The sequence below is a fragment of the Manis pentadactyla genome, chromosome 1, assembly GCF_030020395.1.
Source record: "Manis pentadactyla isolate mManPen7 chromosome 1, mManPen7.hap1, whole genome shotgun sequence".
NCBI lineage: Eukaryota > Metazoa > Chordata > Mammalia > Pholidota > Manidae > Manis > Manis pentadactyla.
Genome location: NC_080019.1, coordinates 114,864,043 through 114,884,363, shown reverse-complemented (window position 1 = coordinate 114,884,363; position 20,321 = coordinate 114,864,043). Strand labels below are relative to the sequence as shown.

At 40.3% G+C, this 20,321-nt stretch overlaps 1 protein-coding gene across 4 annotated transcripts in view; it reads right to left on the bottom strand.

Annotated features, from left to right (window-relative positions):
- The window catches only part of VPS8 (VPS8 subunit of CORVET complex), a 331,520-nt gene extending 312,787 nt beyond the window's left edge, over positions 1-18,733 (bottom strand). For 3 of the 4 annotated variants that reach the window (XM_036875334.2, XM_057500761.1, XM_057500762.1), the window contains exon 1: positions 18,642-18,701. The gene's annotated coding sequence lies outside the window, so the exon portion shown is untranslated. The other variant, XM_057500758.1, reaches the window with a different exon arrangement.
- Between the last annotated feature and the right edge of the window lie 1,588 nt (positions 18,734-20,321).

Below are 20,321 nucleotides of genomic sequence, written 5' to 3'. Positions count from 1 at the left end.
TATTCAGGCCCCAGGTTCCAGTCCTGTTAGCTCTAGCCAAAGTCTTCTAGCAGTTTAGTTGCATAAGCAACAACATACTTTCCCCACAATCCCACTTTTTTTTGGTCACCTACAATTATGAGTTCTGACTATTAGGATACAGCTATTCTTTAGTAACCATGAATCTAAAGCCTGCAATGGCAACAAGTACATACTTATCGATAATCACCCTAAATATAAATGGTCTGAATGCACCAATCAAAAGACACAGAGTCACTGAATGGATAAAAAAACAAGACCCAAATATATGCTGCCTACAAGAGACTCACTTCAAACCCAAACACGTAAACAGACTAAAAGTGAAGGGATGGAAAAAGATATTTCATGCAACTAATAGGAAGAAAAATGCAGGTGTTGCAGTAGTTGTATAAGACAAAATAGACGAGTCCACCATCGAGAGGGGCGGAAGATGGCGGCGTGAGTAGACAGCGGAAATCTCCTCCCAAAACCACATATATCTATGAAAATAAAACAAAGACAACCTTCCTAGAATAAAGACCAGAGGACACAGGACAATATCCAGACCACATCCGCACCTGAGAGAACCCAGCGCCTCGCGAAAGGGGTAATATTACAAGCCCCGGCCCGGTGGGAGCCGAGCGGCCATCCCCCCAACTCCCGGCAGGAGAAGAATAGGCAGAGCGGGAGGGAGACGGACCCCAGGACTGCCGAACACCCAGCCCCAGCCATCCCGGCCAGAGTGCAGGGCCCTGCATACTAGGAAAACAGGGCAGCAAGAACAGTGAGCGGGCACCGGAGGCTGGGTGCCGGAGGACATAAAAAAAGCGCGTGACCATTTTTTTTTTTTGCAGTTTTGTTTTGGCGAGCGCTTTTTGGAAGTCTTAAATGGATAGGGACCCCAATACTAGGGAAACAGGGCAGCAAGACCAGTGAGCAGATGCCTGAGACTGGCGCCGAAGAATAAAGAACAACGAGTGGCCAACTTTTTTTTTCTTTTTTTTTGTGGTCGTTGTTTTGTTTTGACAGGTGCTTTTTGGAACTCTTAAAGGGGCACGGCGGGACACTTAATCCAGAGGTAGGGAATCCGGCGATCTCTGGGTACCCTAACCCCTGGGCTGCAGGGAGCAGACAGGCCCCTTACGGAGATAAATAGCCTCCCAGCCGCTCCCCCTCCAACGCGACTGCACCATTTTGGAGTAGCTGCCCGAACCAGGCCACGCCCACAGCAACAACGGAGATAAATTCCATAGCAGCCGGGCAGGAAGCAGAAGCCCTGTCTGCGCGCAGCTGCCCAGCACAAGCCACTAGAGGTCACTGTTCTCCCAGGAGAGGAGGGCCACAAACCAACAAGAAGGGAAGTTCTTCCAGCCGTCACTCCTCCCAGCTCTGCAAACTATTCCTATCACCATGAAAAGGCAAAGCTACAGGCGGACAAAGATCACAGAGATAACACCAGAGAAGGAGACAGACCTAACCAGTCTTCCTGACAAAGAATTCAAAATAAGAATCATAAACATGCTGACAGAGATGCAGAGAAATATGCAAGAGATATGGGATGAAGTCCGGAGGGAGATCACAGATGCCAGAAAGGAGATCGCAGAAATGAAACAAACTCTGGAAGGGTTTATAAGCAGAATGGATAGGATGCAAGAGGCCATTGATGGAACTGAAACCAGAGAACAGGAACGCATAGAAGCTGACATAGAGAGAGATAAAAGGATCTCCAGGAATGAAACAATGTTAAGAGAACTGTGTGACCAATCCAAAAGGAACAATATCCGTATTATAGGGGTTCCAGAAGAAGAAGAGAGAGGAAGAGAGATGGAAAGTATCTTAGAAGAAATAATTGCTGAAAACTTCCCCAAACTGGGGGAGGAAATAATCAAACAGACCACGGTAATACACAGAACCCCCAACAGAAAGGATCCAAGGAGGACAACACCAAGACACATAATAATTAAAATGGCAAAGATCAAGGACAAAGAAAGAGTTTTAAAGGCAGCTAGAGAGAAAAAGGTCACCTATAAAGGAAAACCCATCAGGCTAACATCAGACTTCTCGACAGAAACCCTACAGGCCAGAAGAGAATGGCATGATATATTTAATACAATGAAACAGAAGGGCCTTGAACCAAGGATACTGTATCCAGCACGACTATCATCCAAATATGACGGTGGGCTTAAACAATTCCCAGACAAACAAAAGCTGAGGGAATTTGCTTCCCACAAACCACCTCTACAGAACATCTTACAGGGACTGCTCTAGATGGGAGCACTCCTAGAAAGAGCACAGCACAAAACACACAACATATGAAGAATTGAGGAGGAGGAATAAGAAGGGAGAGAAGAAAAGAATCTCCAGACAGTGTATATAACAGATCAATAAGCGAGCTAAGTTAGGCAGTAAGATACTAAAGAGGCTAACCTTGAACCTTTGGTAACCATGAATTTAAAGCCTGCAATGGCAATAAGTACATATCTTTCAATAGTCACCCTAAATGTTAATGGGCTGAATGCACCAATCAAAAGACATAGAGTAATAGAATGGATAAAAAAGCAAGACCGATCTATATGCTGCTTACAAGAAACTCACCTCAAACCCAAAGACATGTACAGACTAAAAGTCAAGGGATGGAAAAACATATTTCAAGCAAATAACAGCGAGAAGAAAGCAGGGGTTGCAGTACTAATATCAGACAAAATAGACTTCAAAACAAAGAAAGTAACAAGAGATAAAGAAGGACACTACATAATGATAAAGGGCTCAGTCCAACAGGAGGATATAACCATTCTAAATACATATGCACCCAACACAGGAGCACCAGCATATGTGAAACAAATACTAACAGAACTAAAGGGGGAAATAGACTGCAATGCATTCCTTCTAGGAGACTTCAACACACCACTCACCCCAAAGGATAGATCCACTGGGCAGAAAATAAGTAAGGACACGGAAGCACTGAACAACACAGTAGAGCAGATGGACCTAATAGACATCTATAGAACTCTACATCCAAAAGCAACAGGATATACATTCTTCTCAAGTGCACATGGAACATTCTCCAGAATAGACCACATACTAGGCCACAAAAAGAGCCTCAGAAAATTCCAAAAGATTGAAATCCTACCAACCAACTTTTCAGACCACAAAGGCATAAAACTAGAAATAAACTGTACAAAGAAAGCAAAGAGGCTCACAAACACATGGAGGCTTAACAACAAGCTCCTAAATAATCAATGGATCAATGACCAAATCAAAATGGAGATCCAGCAATATATGGAAACAAATGACAACAACAACACTAAGCCCCAACTTCTGTGGGACGAAGCAAAAGCAGTCTTAAGAGGAAAGTATACAGCAATCCAAGCATATTTAAAAAAGGAAGAACAATCCCAAATGAATGGTCTAATGTCACAATTATCAAAATTGGAAAAAGAAGAACAAATGAGGCCTAAGGTCAGCAGAAGGAGGGACATAATAAAGATCAGAGAAGAAATAAATAAAATTGAGAAGAATAAAACAATAGGAAAAATCAATGAAACCAAGAGCTGGTTCGTCGAGAAAATAAACAAAATAGATAAGCCTCTAGCCAGACTTATTAAGAAGAAAAGAGAGTCAACACAAATCAACAGTATCAGAAACGAGAAAGGAAAAATCACGACGGACCCCACAGAAATACAAAGAATTATTAGAGAATACTATGAAAACCTATATGCTAACAAGCTGGGAAACCTAGGAGAAATGGACAACTTCCTAGAAAAATACAACCTTCCACGATTGACCCAGAACGAAACAGAAAATCTAAACAGACCAATTAACAGCAACGAAATTGAAGCGGTAATCAAAAAACTACCAAAGAACAAAACCCCCGGGCCAGATGGATTTACCTCGGAATTTTATCAGACATACAGGGAAGACATAATACCCATTCTCCTTACAGTTTTCCAAAAAATAGAGGAGGAGGGGATACTCCCAAACTCATCCTATGAAGCTAACATCACCCTAATACAAAAACCAGACAAAGACCCCACCAAAAAAGAAAACTACATACCAATATCCCTGATGAACGTAGCTGCAAAAATACTCAACAAAATATTAGCAAACCGAATTCAAAAATACATCAAAAGGATCATACACCATGACCAAGTGGGATTCATCCCAGGGATGCAAGGATGGTACAACATTCGAAAGTCCGTCAACATCATTCACCACATCAACAAAAAGAAAGACAAAAACCACATGATCATCTCCATAGATGCTGAAAAAACATTTGACAAAGTTCAACATCCATTCATGATAAAAACTCTCAGCAAAATGGGAATAGAGGGCAAGTACCTCAACATAATAAAGGCCATCTATGAAAAACCCACAGCCAACATTATATTGAACAGCGAGAAGCTGAAAGCATTTCCTCTGAGATCGGGAACTAGACAGGGAATGCCCACTCTCCCCACTGTTATTTAACATAGTACTGGAGGTCCTAGCCACGGCAATCAGACAAAACAAAAACATACAAGGAATCCAGATTGGTAAAGAAGAAGTTAAACTGTCACTATTTGCAGATGACATGATACTGTACATAAAAAACCCTAAAGACTCCACCCCAAAACTACTAGAACTGATATCGGAATACAGCAAAGTTGCAGGATACAAAATCAACACACAGAAATCTGTGGCTTTCCTATACACTAACAATGAACCAACAGAAAGAGAAATCAGGAAAACAACTCCATTCACAATTGCATCAAAAAAAAATAAAATACCTAGGAATAAACCTAACCAAGGAAGTGAAAGACTTATACTCTGAAAACTACAAGTCACTCTTAAGAGAAATTAAAGGGGACACTAACAGATGGAAACGCATCCCATGCTCGTGGCTAGAAAGAATTAATATCGTCAAAATGGCCATCCTGCCCAAAGCAATATACAGATTTGATGCAATCCCTATGAAACTACCAGCAACATTCTTCAATGAACTGGAACAAATAATTCAAAAATTCATATGGAAACACCAAAGACCCCTAATAGCCAAAGCAATCCTGAGAAAGAAGAATAAAGTAGGGGGGATCTCACTCCCCAACTTCAAGCTCTACTATAAAGCCATAGTAATCAAGACAATTTGGTACTGGCACAAGAGCAGAGCCACAGACCAATGGAACAGACTAGACAATCCAGACATTAACCCAGACATATATGGTCAATTAATATTTGATAAAGGAGCCATGGACATACAATGGCAAAATGACAGTCTCTTCAACAGATGGTGCTGGCAAAACTGGACAGCTACATGTAGGAGAATGAAACTGGACCATTGTCTAACCCCATATACAAAAGTAAACTCAAAATGGATCAAAGACCTGAATGTAAGTCATGAAACCATTAAACTCCTGGAAGAAAACATAGGCAAAAACCTCTTCGACATAAACATGAGTGACCTCTTCTTGAACATATCTCCCCGGGCAAGGAAAACAACAGCAAAAATGAATAAGTGGGACTATATTAAGCTGTAAAGCTTCTGTACAGCAAAAGACACCATCAATAGAACAAAAAGGAACCCTACAGTATGGGAGAATATATTTGAAAATGACACATCCGATAAAGGCTTGACGTCCCGAATATATAAAGAGCTCACACGCCTCAACAAACAAAAAATAAATAACCCAATTAAAAATGGGCAGAGGAACTGAACAGACAGTTCTCCAAAAAAGAAATACAGATGGCCAACAGACACATGAAAAGATGCTCCACATCGCTAATTATCAGAGAAATGCAAATTAAAACTACAATGAGGTATCACCTCACACCAGTAAGGATGGCTGCCATCCAAAAGACAAACAACAACAAATGTTGGCGAGGCTGTGGAGAAAGGGGAACCCTCCTACACTGCTGGTGGGAATGTAAGTTAGTTCAACCATTGTGGAAAGCAGTATGGAGGTACATCAAAATGCTCAAAACAGACTTACCATTTGACCCAGGAATTGCACTCCTAGGAATTTACCCTAAGAATGCAGCAATCAAGTTTGAGAAAGACAGATGCACCCCTATGTTTATTGCAGCACTATTTACAATAGCCAAGAATTGGAAGCAACCTAAATGTCCATCAATAGATGAATGGATAAAGAAGATGTGGTACATATACACAATGGAATACTACTCAGCTATAAGAAAAGGGCAAATCCAATCATTTGCAGCAACATGGATGGAGCTGGAGGGTATTATGCTCAGTGAAACAAGCCAAGCGGAGAAAGAGAAATACCAAATGATTTCACTTATCTGTGGAATATAAGAACAAAGGAAAAACTGAAGGAACAAAACAGCAGCAGAATCACAGAACTCAAGAATGGACTAACAGGTACCAAAGGGAAAGGGACTGGGGAGGATGGGTGGGTAGGGAGGGATAAGGGGGGGAGAAGTAGGGGGGTATTAAGATTAACATGCATGGGGGGGTAGGAGAAAAGGGAGGGCTGTACAACACAGAGAAGGCAAGTAGTGATTCTACAACATTTTGCTATGCTGATGGACAGTGACTGTAAAGGGGTTTATAGGGGAGACCTGGTATAGGGGAGAGCCTAGTAAACATAATATTCGTCATGTAAGTGTAGATTAGTGATAGCAAAAAAAAAAAAAAAAAAAAGGGCAGTTCCTGTGTGGTAACTTCCAACGAGTTCTACACAAGGGTATAAAGGGCATATAAAAGTGTAGGCAAAGGGTCTGTTTGTGTTTATACAGAGGATCAAAGCCTAATTGGGCTACCCCGAAAATGAACTAAGATATGATATGAAAAAGAACTTCCAACATCTGCACCCTCTGGAAGACTCATGCCAGAAGATGATCATCAAAAAACCCCAACAAAGATCCACGCACTGCTACAGCTGTAGATGCACTCATCCCACCAGTTCCTGGACCTGCCATGGGAATGAGGAAGGAGATATCTAAGCTGGCCTGTGCATACAGTAAAACAACAAAATTGGACTGGATCTATACTGTTGGAACTCAACCAAGAATTTGGAGAAGTGCAAATTGTAGCGCTCCAAAGTCTTACAACTACAAACTATTTATTGTTAAAAGAACATATGGCATGTGAACAGTCCCCAGGAATGGGTTGTTTTAATTTGTCTGATTTCTCTCAGACTGTTCAAGTTCATTTGGACAATATCCACCATATCATAGATAAGTTTTCACAAATGCCTAAGGTGCCTAACTGGTTTTCTTGGTTTCACTGCAGATGGCTGGTAATTACAGATATGCTTTGGTTATGTAACTATACTCCTATTATGTTAATGTGTGTGTGCAATTTAAGTAGTAGCTTAAAACCTATACATGCTGAAGTTACTCTACAAGAAGATATATCAAAGAAATAATCAATCTTCCCATGTTTTCTTCCGCCTGCTACTTCTATAGCTTTTCTTCTTCCTTCCTAATTACAACCCTTAAATAGAATTCGTGCCTCATATCAAATTTACCGAGTATCATAATTCTTCCAAGTGGTAAAGATACCTCAAGACAAATGCTGGGCATAGAAGCCACAGGGCATAAATATGCAAAGAAGTAAAAAGCTAACTTTTTCAAACAATAAGGCTTCTCTCTCACTTACCAACTTCACATTTCCCTGTATGGCCCCGGAAGATGACTGGTTAGCCAGAGACGGGTAAGATTCCTCAAGGGAGGAACAACCTAAGACAGGCACAGTCGCAGGGGGGCCATCAGGTGAGAAATTGGGGATCAACAGAGGTGAGGCTTAGAACCTCACCCCCCCGTTCTGAGAGAAATCTTCGGCATACGTGGATGTTTTATTGCCCTGGTCTAGCTTGGATTAACACATAGTCTACAGGCACACACCTGATCATCTACATGTGCTCTCTTACAACACAAAACTATGTTTTCTACCTTTATCTTGTATCTACCTACCACTTCAGCATTTTATTAAAAATAATAATAATAAAGAGAGAAATGTGGTATCCACATATAAATCAAGTATAAAAACCAAATCAGTATTCATATTTGAACTGACTGTTTATAGTTCATAATGCATGAGCAAAACCGAAAGTTTCTGTGATGACTGCCCTTGTACTGTTCACTATGTAACTTATTCATTATGTAAGAATTTGTTCTACATGTAAAAACTTGTTTGTTATGCCTCAGAAGATTGGAGACTGACAAAAATTAGGCTTGGGGTGGAATAATGATTGTGCATTGAGCATTGACTCCCCTATACAGAATTTTATTGTCGTTAACAACCATTTGATCAATAAATATGAGAGATGCCCTCACAAAAAAAAAAAAAAAGGACAGACTTCCAATGGTAAAATAAATTAGTAACCGGGATGTAATGTATAGCATAAGGAATATAGTCAAGATATTGTAACAGCCTGGTAGGGTGATAGCTGGAACCTAGAATTATGTATATAAATGTTCTACCACTGTGTTGTACACTTGAAACTCATGTAATGTAATACTGTGTGTCAACTACCCTTCAATAAAAAATAATAATTAAAAAAAAAAAAAAAAAAAAAAAGGGCAAATCCTACCATTTGCAGCAACATGGATGGAGCTGGAGGGTATTATGCTCAGTGAGACAAGCCAAGCGGAGAAAGAGAAATACCAAATGATTTTACTCATCTGTGGAATATAAGAACAAAGGAAAAACTGAAGGAACAAAACAGCAGCAGAATCACAGAACTCAAGAATGGACTAACAGGTACCAAAGGGAAAGGGACTGGGGAGGATGGGTGGGTAGGGAGGGATAAGGGGGGGGGAGAGTAGTGGGGTATTAAGATTAGCATGCATGGGGGGGTAGGAGAAAAGGGAGGGCTGTACAACACAGAGAAGGCAAGTAGGGATTCTACAACATTTTGCTATGCTGATGGACAGTGACTGTAAAGGGTTTTATAGGGGGGACCTGGTATAGGGGAGAGCCTGGTAAACATAATATTCATCATGTAAGTGTAGATTAGTGATACCAAAAAAAAAAAAAAAGGGCAGTTCCTGTGTGGTAACCTCCAATGAGTTCTACACAAGAGTATAAAGGGCATATAAAAGTGTAGGCAAAGGGTCTGTTTGTGTTTATACAGAGGATCAAAGCCTAATTGGGCTACCCCGAAAATGAACTAAGATACGATATGAAAAAGAACTTCCAACATCAGCACTCTCTGGAAGACTCATGCCAGAAGATGATCATCAAAAAACCCCAACAAAGATCCACGCACTGCTACAGCTGTAGATGCACTCATCCCACCAGTTCCTGGACTTGCCATGGGAATGAGGAAGGAGATATCTAAGCTGGCCTGTGCATACAGTAAAACAACAAATTTGACTGGATCTATACTGGTGGAACTCAATCAAGAATTAGGAGAAGTGCAAATTGTAGCGCTCCAAAATCTTACAACTACAGACTATTTACTGTTAAAAGAACATAAGCAATGTGAACATTTCCCAGGAATGGGTTGTTTTAATTTGTCTCATTTCTCTCAGACTGTTCAAGTTCAGTTGGACAATATCCACCATATCATAGATAAGTTTTCACAAATGCCTAAGGTGCCTAACTGGTTTTCTTGGTTTCACTGGAGATGGCTGGTAATTACAGGCATGCTTAGGTTATGTAACTATACTCCTATTATGTTAATGTGTGTGCGCAATTTAAGTAGTAGCTTAAAACCTATACATGCTGAAGTTACTCTACAAGAAGATATGTCAAAGAAATAATCAATCTTCCCATGTTTTCTGCCGCCTGCTACTTCTATAGCTTTTCTTCTTCCTTCCTAATTACAACCCTTAAATAGAATTCGTGCCTCATATCAAATTTACCGAGTATCATAATTCTTCCAAGTGGTAAAGATACCTCAAGACAAATGCTGGGCATAGAAGCTACAGGGCATAAATATGCAAAGAAATAAAAAGCTAACCATTTCAAACAAGGCTTCTCTCTCTCACTTACCAACTTTACATTTCCCTGTATGGCCCCGGAAGATGACTGGTTAGCCAGACGGGTAAGTTTCCTCAAGCGAAGAACACCGTAAGACAGGCACAGTCGCAGGGGGCTCATCAGGTGAGAAATTGGGGATCAACAGAGGTGAGGCTTAGAACCTCACGCCCCCTGTTCTGAGAGAAATCTTCTGCATACGTGGATGTTTTATTGCCCTTGTCTAGCTTGGATTAACACATAGTCTACAGGCACACACCTGATCATCTACATTTGCTCTCTTACAACACTACACTATGTTTTCTATCTTTATCTTGTATCTACCTACCACTTCAGCATTTTATTAAAAATGATAATGATAAAGAGAGAAATGTGGTATCCACATTTAAATCAAGTATAAAAATCAAATGAGTATTCATATTTGAACTGACTGTTTATAGTTCATAATGCATGAGCAAAACCGAAGGTTTCTGTGATGGCTGCCCTTGTACTGTTCACCATGTAAGAACTTATTCACTATGTAAGAATTTGTTCTCCATGTAAGAACTTGTCTGTTATGCCTCAGAAGATTGGAGACTGATGAAAATTAGGCTTGGGGTGGATTAATGATTGTGCATTGAGCATTGACTCCCCTATACAGAATTTTATTGTTGTTAACAACCATTTGATCAATAAATATGAGAGATGCCCTCACAAAAAAAAAAAAAAAAGTATACACTTCCAATGGTAAAATAATAAGTAACCGGGATGTAATGAATATAGTCAAGATATTGTAACAGCTTGGTATGGTGATAGCTGGTACCTAGAATTGTCATGAATATAAATGTTGATTCACTATGTTGTATACCTGAAACTAATGTAATGTAATACTGTGTGTCAACTACCCTTCAATAAAAAATAATTATTTACAAAAAAAAAAAAAAAAAGACAAAATAGACTTTAAAACAAAGAAAGTCACAAGAGAAAAAGAAGGACATTACATAATGATAAAGGGGTTAATTTGAGCTACATTCAGTAGAGATAGGATTAAACATGGCGGCGTGAGAGGTGAGACAGAGGCTTTCTCCTAAAACTCCATATAATATGAAAATATAATTAATTCAACTAACCCTGAGAGAGCAACAGGAAAGAGGACTGTGCCAACAGCATACACCTGGAGAAAAAGAGCAGACCTCATGGAACAGGGTAACGTACCAAAGCAGTGGCCAGGCAGGACCCAAGCACCTACCCGACCCCAGCTCACTGGCAGGAGGAAGAGAAACTGAGCAGGGAGGGAGTGGAAGGCCTGGGACTGCTGAATACCTAGCTCTGGAGATCTGCTCTGGGAGCACAAACCTACATTTCATGGTGCTTTCATCATACTCTCTTGATTACAGGGTTGGAAAGCTGGGACAGGTGGAGTTCCTGGGGAGACTGGGATTCCGGCTGCTTGTGGAAAGCAGGGATCCATATCCGGCTGCTCTGGGACAACCTGTGTGCTTGGCCCGCTGGTTCAGGCAGTGGAGACAGGCATAGCAGCCATGAAGCAGGACTCTTTCCTACCTCCAGGCACCAATACCACTCCCCTGTGACCCCTGACATTGCTTCAGGGGCTGAACAGCTCCAGAGAGTAGAGCTTCTGGACACTAGAAGGCACCATATACAAATATGAAATGCCAAAGGAACCCGGACCAGAGTAAAATTATTAATACAACTCCTGAGAAAGATTTAAATGACATGGACATTGTAACTCTAACTGAAAGGGAGTTCAAAATAAAAATCATTAACATGCTAATGGAGGCACCAAAAGATATCCAAGAACTCAGGAATGAATTCAGGTCAGAGATCCAATCATTGAAGAGCATGATGGAGGGTATTAAAAGCAGGTTGGATACGGTGGATAAATGAAATAGAAACCAGAGAAGAGGAATACAAAGAAGCTGAGGCACAGAGAGAAAAAAGGATATCTAAGAATGAAAGAATATTGAGAGAAATGTGTGAACAATCCAAATGGAACAATATTCACACTGTAGGGATACCAGAAGAAGAAGAGAGAAAAAAGGGATAGAAAGTGTTATTGAGGAGGTAATTGCTGAAAACTTCCCCAATCTGGGGAAGGAGATAGTCTCTCAGGCCATGGAGGTGCACAGATCTCCCAACACAAGGGACTCAAGGAGGACATCACCAAGACATATAGTAATTAAATGGCAAAGATCAAGGATAAAGACAAACTACTAAAAGCAGCCAGAGAGAGAAATAAGATCACATACAAAGGAAAGCCCATCAGGCTAACATCAGACTTCTCAGCAGAAACCTTACATGCCAGAAGGGAGTGGCATGATGTATTTAATGCCATGAAGCAGAAGGGCCTGGAACCAAGATTACTTTATCCGGCAAGATTACCATTTAAATTTGAAGGAGGGATTCAACAATTTCCAGATAAGCAAAACCTGAGAGAATTTACCTCCCACAAACCATCTCTACAGCCTATTTTGGAAGGACTCCTATAGATGGAAGTGTTCCTAAGGTTTAATAGCTGTCACCAGAGGTAATAAAACCATAGTAAAGAAAGTAGAACAGCTAATTACTAAGCAAATGCAAAATTAAATTAACTATCCCCAAAGTCAATCAAGGGATAAACAATACAGAATATGATAACTAATATATAAAGGGGTTAATTCAGCAAGAGGATATAATCATTATAAACATCTATGTACCCAACACAGGAGCACCTACATATGTCAAACAAATACTAACAGAATTAAAAGGGGAAATAGAATGCAATACATTCATTCTAGAAGACTTCAACACACCACTAACTCCAAAGGACAAATCAACCAGACAGAAAATAAGTAAGGAGACAGAGGCATTGAACAACACATTAGAACAGATGGACCTAACAGACATCTACAGAACTCTCCACCCAAAAGCAGCAGGATACACATTCTTCTCAAGTGTACATGGAACATTTTCAAGAATAGATAATATACTAGGCCACAAAAAGAGCCTCAGTAAATTGAAAAAGATTGAAATTATACCAACCAGCTTCTCAGACCACAAAGGTATGAAACTAGAAATAAATTATGCAAAGAAAATGAAAAAGCCCACAAACATATGGAGGCTTAACAACATGCGCCTAAATAACCAATGGATCAATGACCAAATAAAAACAGAGATCAAGCAATATATGGAGACAAATGACAGCAATAATTCAACACCACAAAATATGTGGGTCGCAGCAAAGGCCATGCTAAGAGGGAAGTATATTGCAATACAGGCTTACCTCAGGAAAGAAGAACAAACCCATGTGAACAGTCTAAACTCACAATTAACAAAACTAGAAAAAGAAGAACAAATGAGGGACATAATAAATATTAGAACAGAAATAAATAAAATCAAGAAGAATAAAACAATGGAAAGAATCAATGAAAGCAGGAGCTGGTTCTTCAAGAAAATAAACAAAATAGATAACACCCTAGCCAGACTTACCAAGAAAAAAAGAGAGTTTACACACATAAACAGAATCAGAAATGAGAAAGGAAAAATGACTACAGACACCACAGAAATACAAAGAATTATTAGAGAATACTATGAAAAATTATATGCTAACAACCTGGATAATCTAGGAGAAATGGACAACTTTCTAGAAAAATACAACCTTCCAAGGCTGACCCAGAAAGAAACAGAAAATCTGAACAGACCAATTACTAGCAATGAAACTGACCTAGTAATCAAAAAACTACCTAAGAACAAAATCCCTGGACCAGATGGCTTCACCCACTGAATTTTATCAAACATTTAGTGAACACCTAATATCCATTCTCCTTAAAGCTTTCCAAAAAGTAGAAGAGGAGGGAATACTTCCAAACTCATTATATGAGGCCAGCATCACCCTAATACCAAAACCAGTCAAAGACACCACAAAAAAAGAAAATTACAGACCAATATCCCTGATGAACAGAGATGCAAAAATACTCAACAAAATATTAGCAAACCGAATTCAAAAATACATCAAAAAGATCATCAATCATGATCAACTAGGATTTATTCCAGGAATGCAAGGATGGTACAATATTCAAAAATCCATCAACATCATCCACCACATCAACAAAACGACAAAAACCAAATGATCATCTCCATAGACGCTGAAAAAGCATTTGACAAAATTCAATATCCATTCATGATAAAAACTCTCAACAAAATTGGTATAGAGGGCAAGTACCTCAACATAATAAAGGCCATATATGACAAACCCATAGCCAACATCATACTTAACAGCAAGAAGCTGAAAGCTTTTCCTTTAAGATTGGGAACAAGACAAGGATGCTCACTCTCCACACTTTTATTCAACATAGTACTGGAGGTCCTCACCATGGCAATCAGACAAGATAAAGAAATAAAAGGCATCCAGATTGACAAGGAAGAAGACAAACTGTCACTGTTTGCAGATGACATGGTATTGTACATAAAGAAACCTAAAGAATCCACTCCAAAACTACTAGATCTAAATTCTGAATTCAGCAAAGTTGCAGGATACAAAATTAATACACAGGAATCTGTTGCATTCCTATACACTAATGATGAACTAGCAGAAAGAGAAATCAGGAAAACAAGTCCATTCACAACTGCATCAAAAAGAATAAAATACCTAGGAATAAACCTAACCAAGGAAGTAAAAGACCTATACTCTGAAAACTACAAGACACTCATGAGAGAAATTAAAGAAGATACCAATAAATGGACACACATCTCATGCTCATGGATAGGAATAATTTATACTGTCAAAATGGACATCCTGCCTAAAGCAATCTACAGATTCAGTGCAATTCCTATCAAAATACCAACAGCACTCTTAAACGAACTAGAGAAAATAGTTCTAAAATTCATATGGAACCAGAGAAGACACCGAATAGTCGAAGCAATCCTGAGAAGGAAGAATAAAGCTGGGGGGATTACCCTCTCTGACTTCAAGCTCTACTACAAAGCCACAGTAATCAAGACAATTTGGTACTGGCCAAGAACAGACCCACAGACCAATGGAACAGACTAGAGAGCCCAGATACTAACCCAAGCATATATGGTCAATTAATATACGATAATGAAGCCATGGACATAAAATGGGGAAATGATGGCCTCTTCAACAACTGGTGTTGGCAAAACTGGACAGCTACATGCAAGAAAATGAAACTGGATTATTGTCTATCCCCATACACAAAAGTAAACTTGAAATGGATCAAAGATCTGAATGTAAGTCATGAAACTATAAAACTCTTAGAAGGAAACATAGGCAAAAATCTCCTGAATATAAACATGAGCAACTTTTTTCTGAATGCATCTCCTCGAGCAAGGGAAACAAAGGAAAAATGAACAAATGGGACTACATCAAACTATAAAGCTTCTGTACAGCAAAGGACACCACCAACAGAACAAAAAGGCATCCTACAGTATGGGAGAATATATTTGTAAATGACATATCCAACAAGGAGTTAACATCCAAAATATATAAAGAACTCATACACCCCAACACCCAAAAAAGCAAATAACCCAATTAAAAAATGGGCAGAGGATATGAACAGACAATTCTCCAAAGAAGAAATTCAGATAGCCAACAGGCACATGAAAAGATGCTCCACATCACTAATTATCAGGGAAATGCAAATAAAAACAACAATGAGGTATCACTTAACACCAATTAGGATGGCCAGTATCGAAAAGACTAAGAACAGCAAATGCTGGTAAGGATGTGAAGAAAGGGGAACTCTCCTACACTGTTGGTGGGAAGGTAAGCCAGTTCAACCATTGTGGAAAGCAATATGGAGGTTCCTCAAAAAACTAAACACAGAAATGCCATTTGACCCAGGAATTCCACTCCTAGGAATTTACCCAAAGAATATAATTTCTCAGATTCAAAAAGACATATGCAACCCTATGTTTATTGCAGCACTATTTACAATAGCCAAGCTATGGAAGCAACCTAAGTGTCCATCAGTAGATGAATGGATAAAGAAGATGTGGTACATGTACACAATGGAATACTATTCAGCCATAAGTAAGAAACAAATCCTACCATTTGCAACATGGATGGAGCTGGAGGATATTATGCTCAGTGAAATAAGCCAGGTGGAGAAACACAAGTAGCAAATGATTTCCCTCATTTGTGGAGTATAACAACGAAGCAAAACTGAAGGAATAAAACAGCAACAGACTCACAGACTCCAAGAACGGACTAGCGGTTGCCAAGGGGGAGGGGTGGCGGAGTGCAGGTGGGGAGGGAGGGAGAAGAGGATTGAGGGTATTATGATTGGCACACATGGTGTGGGGGGATCATGGGGAAGACAGTGTAGCACAGAGAAGGCAAATAATGGCTCTGTGGCATCTTACTATACTGTTGGGCAGTGACTGCGATGGGGTATGCGGGAGACACAATAACATGGGTGAATGTAGTAACCACATTGTTTTTTCATGTGAAACCTCATAAGAGTGTATATCAGTAATACTTAATAAAAAAGGGAAAGAATATTTGCTGATTAACACAAATTGGAAGATAGGAATAACACCTGCATTACAAATTAAATACATCAGTTTTGTTACCTGTAATTGTTAAGATTCAGAGGATATTATCTGACTCAGAGCATACAGAAATCTATATAATAAGCCAAGTTATAGTTGAGTTGTACCTTGATCACCTATTGTTGATCATTTTCATTCTTTATATATCAACTAAATCTTTCCTTGCTCAAAAAGCCTATTTTGTCCTGCTCAACTAGACTAGGTTCCCTATTAATATGCACCTATAAATTCGTCTTCCACTGTCATTACACTTATCACATTGCAATAATTTTATCAGTGTCTGAACCATCATTCTCTTTGCCTTGTTCACAATTGTGTTCTTAGTGCCTAAATTACATAGTAGCTAATTAACCTACCAATCCATTCATCCATTCATCTATTCCTCATCCCTTCCCTTCTCCCTCCCTAGGTAAGCAGTCAAGCAACACTGCATCACTGGTTTCCACAGTCTCAAATAGCAGTTCTAGTCATTCTACCCCAAAAAGCCTCCCACATTGCAAGTTCCATTCTTGGCATCTAGGTGAAATTTTTTAAAATTCTTAACACCGATTTTTTTAAATGACCATTTAGCTTATGTCACATGTCACAAATTCTACAATCTCAGATGTTTTGTGTTCTTTCCCATTTAAGTCAGCCTATAGGCCAAGATGAAAGCAGTGGAAATATATGGTATGTCCATTCCATTTACAGGAATTCAGCTATTGTCTTCAGCAAAGGGAAAGAGAAAATAAATAAATAAAAGATTCACACAGAGTCAGGAACTCTGTGCACCATTCTGCTCAATAACTATATGCTTCACAGGGAGCCTGAGATAGGACACAGGTAACTGCTGTCCTCTCCTGGGATTTGCAAATACTGAGGGTAGGAGTTTTCTCTGTACTTTGGGGTGCTTAAGCTTGGAAGTTATAACACGGGGACTGTTACACAGGATAAAGATTATTCAAATATTCATTCAGGATTCAATTAAGAACAGTTTGATCTTACAAATATACAGTGACACCTGAAGCTGTGGGTCAAGACATTACCTTATGTCTGTGAAAACCATAAACAGATAAAAAGTTGAACATACTTCATTAAGCTCAAAGGCCTTACTTTTCATTCACCTAGAGAGCTGACATTTGGCATGACAATGGTTGAAAGGTCTATGAAAGAGTGGGATACAGCTAAAAATTACCAAGATGCCCCAATATTCTGGAAGACAGGAAACATCTACCTGCTAATGCTGGTCCAGGTGCAAAAGAACTATATAAAGGACAATCAACATACTATTTCCTGAGGGCTCTGGAAAGAATGTTGTCACATATAACTATGTCTCTTTGACATATGAAACCCAACAACACACGATTTTCTGAGGGCTCTGGAATGTTCTCATATATAACTATGTCTCTCTAACATATGAAGCCCAACAGCTCAACCAGAACTTCTCCCCCATTTTTCCTTACTCTGCATTCTATGGAACAGGCTAGCTCTTGCCAGAAAATTTAATACCCACTCTTTGCTTAAGTTTAATGAGCAAATCCATGTCTTACACAAACATATGTAGATCCTCCATTCTTATTTGTATTGGATATACTTCAAACACACACACACCTGACATGTAATTATCTCCCAATAGACATATAGAGTAGAGCTGGCCCTCAAATTAACATCCATCTTTTGCCTTTTTTCCACCTTGCAGATAAACTGGAACCAGCCTCACAAGGTACCCACCAATCCTAAGAGATGGACACCCTATCTAAACCGCGGCCTCCACCTGGGAAACATATTCAGCCCAGTCCTCAAGGGATGGAGGGCCCTACACCTGTCACCCGCGAGCTGCACACCTGTTCCGTCCTAGGGAAAGAAGGTGATCACCCTCCTGTCTCAGGGGGAGTGGGAGCACCTGTCCCTCAGCCTCCTATTCGTTTGGAACCGACAAATGGAAATTGACCAGTTCCAGGCCAAACTCAAGACACACCCCTCCACCCCAATGTCAACGCCGTCGGGTGGGTGGTGGGTGGGCCCAGTCCAGTTAGCCCGTCAGAGGCTGCTTCGTCAGCCACCCCGAGGCCGCGCCGCTGTCGCGAGGGGAAAGGACCTTGGCTCGGGGACCTGGCGCGAGTTCTTCTCCGCCCGGGGAACAGCCTCACCCCGATGTTCCCACCCGGGATGGCCCACACTGGAAATAGGTTACCTGCTCCGGCTCTGACTCTACCCCGGTACCCCGGCCCACGTAGCCCCGCCCCCGCTCTAGCCTCACGCACGCGCAAATCTGCCACTGGTAGCCACGCTTCCGCTTTCCCCAGTTCCCCACCGGGTCTCTCCTGGGCTGTCCGCCCCTCTACACCCCGCCCCATTTAAAGGGCCAGAGACACACAGTCTCATCCACTAAGACAGACAGTGTAAGTTCAGTGTCTTGGAGAACAGGAGAGTAAACGTCAGAGGAAGGATGCAGGACAATAAGTAGCAGTTCGTGAGAGGAGAAGAGAAAACCTCCTCTGGCCCTATGTCAAAGAATTCATCTGGCCTACCTTCAGCCAGCTCAGAAAGGGCATTTGGTTCCCAAACTTTCTGAGTTTGCAGACAATACATTTTTCCTTAATCTTTTTGAAGACAAACAGAACTGACAGCTTTTTACTTTGCCAAGTAAGCACCATAAACACACACACTAAAAACCAACTACTATTTTCCAATTTATCAACATTGTTCCACAAAAATACATTTTTAACACCAAAAATATAGGAAAACATACTCAAATAAAGATGTCACTTAAAAGAGTAAAAACATGTTTATTTATCTTATTCTTCCTGAAGAAAGATGACAGCTTTCAGAACACACTGTTTTTTAAAGCCACGCATGTAGATCACACTGACCTAGGGCACAGATCTTATGCCTGCTGGAGCCTCCACTGGAAAAACAGGAGGATGAACACCAGAAGATGCTCTTGGAAGAAGATGTAGAAAATATTCAGTTGGGCAGACATTTACTGAGTATCAAATAGGTTCACTACACTTCTGAAGGCCTTTGAAGGAACCCAAAAGTGAATAAAACATAGCCCTGCCCTCCAGGTACTCTTTGTCTAAGAACTCAGTGTAAGACAGAGCTGCTATACAAAGCAAGCTGTTTTGAATGGTATAAGGAAGGCATGAGACCACTACTTTAGGATCACAAGTGAGGGAAAATGGTGGAACCCTTCAGGGAGGAGTTGGTGACTTATTAGGACCCTGAAGAATTTCAGTAGACAGAGAGCAGGGAGAATGACTAGCTGAGGGAACAGTGGGATCAAAGGCAGAACAAAGCAAGACTGGGGAGACTACCTGCTGTCTTGTTGTGGCTGTGCCAGGGGCAGTGGCTTTCAAACATTTCTGATCATCACTCACAGCAAAAAATACCTAGTATACCTAGTATAAATGTAAGGGTGTGCATACATGTGTGTGTGTGTGTGTGTGTGTGTGTGTGTGTGTGTGTGTTTACATCCTGAGACAGTGCCTTTATTATATGCAATGCAACTTGGTATTTTCTATTCTATTCTATTCTATTCTTTTTTTTTAATGCTGGCTACTAAACTGATTTCATGACTCACTAATGCATAGCAACCCATAATTTGAAAGCACTGGTGTAGACTATGTTAGAGGTACAATGGAATATGAGGCTGGAAAGGCTGGGACCAGCTCCAGGAGGACACTGAATGCCAAGCTAGGGGTTTTTCTGGTAAGAGCCTTTGGAAGTTCTTAAGCAGAGGGATGACATGATTATAGCTGTGCTTTTAGAAGTCTGGAGACTGCCTTTGGTTCTGAATTTTTGGAGAAAAATTATTAAGCAGGAGCCTGTGTGGAGCAGGGTAAGTAGGTTGGTGAGATCAGAAACCCTATCT